This window comes from Cebus imitator, unplaced genomic scaffold (assembly GCF_001604975.1).
Source record: "Cebus imitator isolate Cc_AM_T3 unplaced genomic scaffold, Cebus_imitator-1.0 Scaffold574, whole genome shotgun sequence".
Lineage (NCBI taxonomy): Eukaryota > Metazoa > Chordata > Mammalia > Primates > Cebidae > Cebus > Cebus imitator.
This window is the reverse complement of record NW_016107889.1, coordinates 1,081,504-1,087,571: the sequence shown is the minus strand read 5'-3', so window position 1 is coordinate 1,087,571 and position 6,068 is coordinate 1,081,504.

The following is a 6,068-nucleotide window of genomic DNA, read 5'->3' as shown; positions in this document are numbered from 1 at the left end:
TTACAGGCACGCACCACCATGCCCAGCGAATTTTTTGTATTTTTAGTAGAGACGGGGTTTCACCATGATGACCAGGATGGTCTCGATCTCTTGACCTCGGGATCCACCCACCTCGGCCTCCCACAGTGCTTGCTACTCTAACTGGAGTGAGATGGTATCTCAATGTGGTTTTGATTTGCATTTCTCTAATGACCAGCGATGATGAACATCTGTGCATATGTGTATTGGCCTCATATATGTTTTATTTTGAAAAGTGTCTGTTGATAAGCAACTTCAGCAAAGTCACAGGATACAAAATCAATGTGCAGAAATCATAAGCATTCCTATACACCAATAACAGACAAACAGAGAGCCAAATCATGAGCAAACTCCCATTCATAATTACTACACAGAGAATAAAATACCTAGGAATACAACTAACAAAGGAAATAAAGGACCTCTTCAAGGAGAACTACAAACTACTGCTTAAGGAATGAGAGAGGATACAAACAGATGGAAAAACTTTCCATGGTCATGATTAGGAAGAATCAACATCATGAAAATGGCCACATTACCCAAAGTAATTTATAGATTCAGTGCTATCCCCATCAAGCTACCATTGACCTTCTTCACAGAACTGGAAGAAACCACTTTAAACTTCATATGGAACTAAAAGAGAGCCCGCATAGCCAAGACAATCCTAAGCAAAAAGAGCAAAGCTGGAGGCATCACGCTACCTGAATTCAAACTATACTACAAGGCCACAGTAATCAAAACAGCATGACACTCTACCAACACAGAGATATAGACAAATGGAACAGAACAGAGGTCTCGGGGGCAACACAACATATCTACAACCATCTGATCTTTGACAAACAGGACAAAGACAAGCAATGGGGAAAGGATTCCCTGTTTAATAAATGGTGTTGGGAAAACTGGCTAGCCATGTGCAGAAAGCAGAAACTGGACCCCTTCCTTATACCTTACACTAAAATTAATTCCAGATCAATTAAAGATTTAAACATAAGACCTAACACCATAAAAACCCTAGAAGAAAACCTAGGCAATACCATTCAGGACATAGGCATAGTCAAGGACTTCATGACTGAAAACACCAAAAGCAATGGCAACAAAAGCCAAAATAGACAAATGGGATCTAATTACCCTTAAGAATTTCTGCACAGCAAAGGAAAGAATCATCAGAGTGAACTGGCAACCAACAGAATGTGAAAAAAAAAATTGCAATTGATTCATCTGACAAAGGGTTGATATCCAGAATCTACAAAGAACTACAGCAGATTTACAAGAAAAAGACAACAAATCCATTCAAAAATGGGCAAAGGATATGAACAGACACTTTATTTAAAACTTTTAAAGATAAAGTAATTCACGTGTTTAATAAATGTTAGAAATTTTAAAACCCAAATAAAATTAAAAATACCGTATTTCAACTAGCAGAGAAAAACATTTTTGCTGTTTTTCCCAGTTGTATGTAAATGTGTCTATGTGAACATAAGTGTGTGTCCTCCTGTTTTTCAACTGTGATTTTAATTTAAATAAGATTGAAGTTTTGGGATGTATGTCATGCCTAGGTAATTTAGGTTTTAAGTTTAGATTGTAGGACTTTGCTTCTAGCCACAACGTAGTAATAGGAACTGAATCTTCACTCTTACCTGACATACCATAACACCGAGATGAAATATATAAGACAATGGTTTTTAATTTATTGACATCAGACAATGACAAACAGTGATTTTTGAGAAATGAGAAGCAATAAAATGCTATTCAGCCATGAACAGAGAGAAATCCTGTCATTTGCAGCAACATGAAAGGACCTGGATGTTAGTATGTTATATGAAATAAACCACGCCCAGAAAGGCAAATAATATTTGCACATTCTCACTCTTAAGTGGGAGCTAAGAAAGTTGATCTCATGGAAGTAGAGAGTAGAGTGATAATTATAAGAGGATGGGAAAGGGAGGGGAATAAGAAAAGATAGGCTAATGAGTACAAAAACATACACTAGAAGGAAGGAATAAGTTCCAGTTTTTGATACCACAATAAGGTGACTATAGTTAACGATAATATGTTATATATTTCAAAATAGCTAGAATAGAAGCTTTGAAACTTTTCCAACACAAAGAAATCATAAATGTTTGAGGTAATGGATATTCTAAATACCCTGATTTGATTACTACACATTGTATTACATTACATCTCATGTATCCCCTAAATATGTGGTTATTGTTCATCAATAAACAACTTTTGTAGTATATTCAAAAAAAATAAAAGAAAAGAAAAACAAATAAAGTGAACTCTACCATCACTTTAGCTTACTGCTTGTGGAGAGAATGCAAGCCACAATGGGAACTGACATTTCTCCTTGAATTGAGGATATAGAGCTGGGAGTCCAGGGAGGCCCATGTAGCTAGAATTTTCAGGGAAGAATACCAAAGAGGAGAGAACAGCATATAGGAAGAGCTCAAGAGCTCATACAAGGCTGGGGATAGTTCCCCTTCCCACTAGTCCGAGTGAAAATCCTCATAATTCATGGGACATTAGGTAGAGTACTCTGAAGGATTTTGCCTTAGTAGTGAGGCAATATTAGCCATAGACTAAACACTGCTATGATCTTATCTAAAAAAGTGTAAAAGCAAGGCCTGAAAGGATCCCACTATTTCCAAGTAACTTAACTATGTCTCAGAAAAAAGATAAAGGATATTTATTTATAGAATTAAAAAAATGTATTCAGCACTCAACAAGGTAAAATTAACAGTCTAACATCAAATCAGAATTGCCAGACATGCAAAGAAGCATGAAACTAAGATTGCTACTTGGAAGGATAATCAGTTGGTCATGGCTGACATGGATGAGCGAGTTCGTAGGCAAGGATATTAAAAGAGTTATTAAAGCTATATTTCATATGTTCAAGAAATAGAGTAAAAGTTCAACATGTTAAATGCAGACGTTGAAGAGATAATGAAAGTCCCAAATGAAGAGCGAAAGAAAAAACTACAATATTGAAATAAAAATAAAACTATACCAGCCAGAATTAATGGCAGATTAGACATGGCAGAAGAAAAAATTAGTGAACTTGAAGATACAGCAATAAACATTTTTTACAATGAAACACTGATGCTCTCAGAGAAAGAAAAAAAGACTAATACTAATAAATAGAAACTTATCTAAGCTGTGAGGCTACTTCACATGGCCTAATATACATAAATTTTGAGACCCTGAAAAAGAGGGTTAAATGGGGATAGAAAAAATACTTGAATAAATAATAAATTAAAAATCCCCAATTTTGATGTGTACTATAAACCCACAGATTCAAAAAGAATTCCAAGAACAAGAAACATGAAGAACACTATACTAAGTCATATTATAATCAAATTGCTTAAAACCACTAATAAAGAGAAAATCTTTAAAGTAGTGAGAGGAAAAATAAAGACACTTTACCTAAAAAGAAGAAAGATAAGGATGAAAGTTGATATCTTGTCAAAAACGATGAAAACCAGTGAAGACTGGGACACTATTTAAAGTACTGAAAGAAAAAAATAAAATGTCAACCTACTTTTCTATAGCCTATGAAAATGTATTTCAAAAACAAAAAAGAAACAAAGCCTCTTTCAGAAATATAAAACCTTGAAAGAATTCACCAACAACAGTTCCACACCACAAAAAAGGTTAAAAAAGAAGTCATCCAGTGAGATGGAAAATGATGACAGATAGAAATATGTATCATAAGTAAAGGAAAGAAGAGCACTAGAAATTGCAAATACATGGGTAAGTATAAAATATGCTTTTCTTATTATGTAAATATCTGTGATAATTGACAGTTTAAAATAAAAAGAATAACAATGTATGAAGAAATTTATAGAAATAGATGTATATTGTTGGTTTTTGTGTTTCTGACTGTTCTGAATTCCAACGGGTAGGGCCTGCTGTTTCCCTCTTTATACCCAGTGTCCTCCTAGCACAGTGTGGTCATTGTGGTCACACATACCAAGGATTTTAGAAACATGTATAATTTATAGAGTGAACACATGGTTATTAGAATGGGTGTTGTGAATCCCAAATTACTTTTCTCTGTTTTACATGGGGAATTCTTATAGGAATAACTTCACCTTTTTTATTAAAGTGAATTAAGCTACCTAAGAAATGATTTAAAGGGAATTAAAGTTCTGAATATCAGTCAAGAAGGTTGTGAGCCATGTTGGAAGAGCAGAGATAACATCTGAAGGTAAAATGATCTAGGTTCCCTGCTCTTGTTGAGGAGGCTGGGACAGAATCCGATAATAGTTTGAAAAGAAGGAAATGGTAGAAAGTCAGAGAAAGCTCTCTCTGTTGTTTGGCACTGAAGGTAAAGGCAATAGCAGAAGACTTTTTCCAAGATGAGAGATTGACGCAGATCTATACAAAGTAGAGACAGTGGTTGGGGTGGGTAGCAAGGAAGAGCCTGTGCAAAATCTGAAAGTGGATGATGCATTAGAGGGAAGGCAGCCAGTCACATGCTAAGAATGAAGACTAAATAAGTGGATAGGAAGACAGTGCATATCTATGGTGCCTAACTTGATGGGGTGGAGCAATGAGGAGTCACAGCAATAAGAAATGGATGGTAAAGTATATGGGAGATGCCAAGGTTGGTGGGCCACAAGTTATTGACAATAGCACAAAGCCAGACAGCAAAATTGAAATTCAGTGCATTGGACACAATGGAGTATACATAGATAGCTGCCTGTGTCAGAGTATAATGAAATCCATGTCTGGGGAAGGGTGTTTTAGCACAGAGATTTCCTGGCAGGGATCAAGGGAAGATTAAAGTTCTGTTGAGTGTCAAGGACTACTGCTTCTGAGGAAGAAGAAAGGGTACTGAGTGGACAGAACCCAGGACCATTGCATTATAGTCCTCATTGCAATTGCTTCTCTGCCTTCTCATGTTCATGTATTGGATTTTTGTGGAAGGCTTCAGATTGAATGATGGGTCTCTCATCTAGAATTTTGACAACTGGTGTCCACCAGTTAGATGTAGATAGGATAGAATATTGAGACCTGACCTCCAAGTTCTGGGGCCCAAGATTGCACCCAGCACTTTGTTTGCCATAGAAACTTTAGTTACTGCAGATCTGCCAACTCCTTAAAACAGCCACACAGGGTTAGAAGAGTATCTGGGTGTTGGTGCCAGTAAAATTAGAGCCGTAGAGGTGATCTAAGATAGCAGATATGAGATTGAAACCTCACAATATATATGTGTGGGTGTATTTTATATACACATATAACAAACCACAAATACACAAGCATGGACACAAATATCCATACGCACACAGATGCAGACATACATATATATATGGATATATACTATTTTAGGAAAACACAGCACATTTTTCTCTGGTGGATTTTCTAGATGAGTACTTTCTCTCTTTAAATTCTTCCATGGATTTATCAAGTTTTGTGTGAGTTTGGTTGCCAACTATGTTTGCCAGAGACAGCATGGCTGCTATGTATACAAACCTCAATTTACCCTAATCCTATGACCTCAAATGATCTCTATTGATGCAGCACAACCTAATTTCCAGTCTGAATTAAATGCTTTGTCTTTTTTATTTGTTTTTCTTCAACGTGTGTTCAACAAATGTTTGCTGGAAGAATAAATGAATAAATCAAAGCACCAGAGGGTCACATTAGCTGGTTCAAAATGTAGAGCCTGCCTCATGCCTGGGCTTCCTGCCTCTGTGGAAAAAACCTACACTGCCACAACTGCTCATGTAACTTCAAGATTCCCAAGGGAAAGTAGCACTGAGCATGTCATTATGGATGTCTCATCTCTAGGCCCAAACACTATCTTGGCTGTGGGGATGAGATGATCTCAACATCATCATACATGATGATTCCTGCTTTGCACCCCACATATTCCTTTTAGTTTAACAAGGAAGCATGTGCCATCTCCATGGGTTTTCCATCTACACCGCACATGTCTGCACCTTGGGCCAATCCTCCATGCCAGACAGTATCTAGTGGCAACGTAGGAAAGCAGTCACAGCCACAGGACGCCCACCCTCTAGAGTGTCAATGGGTCAGATTCCAAGGGA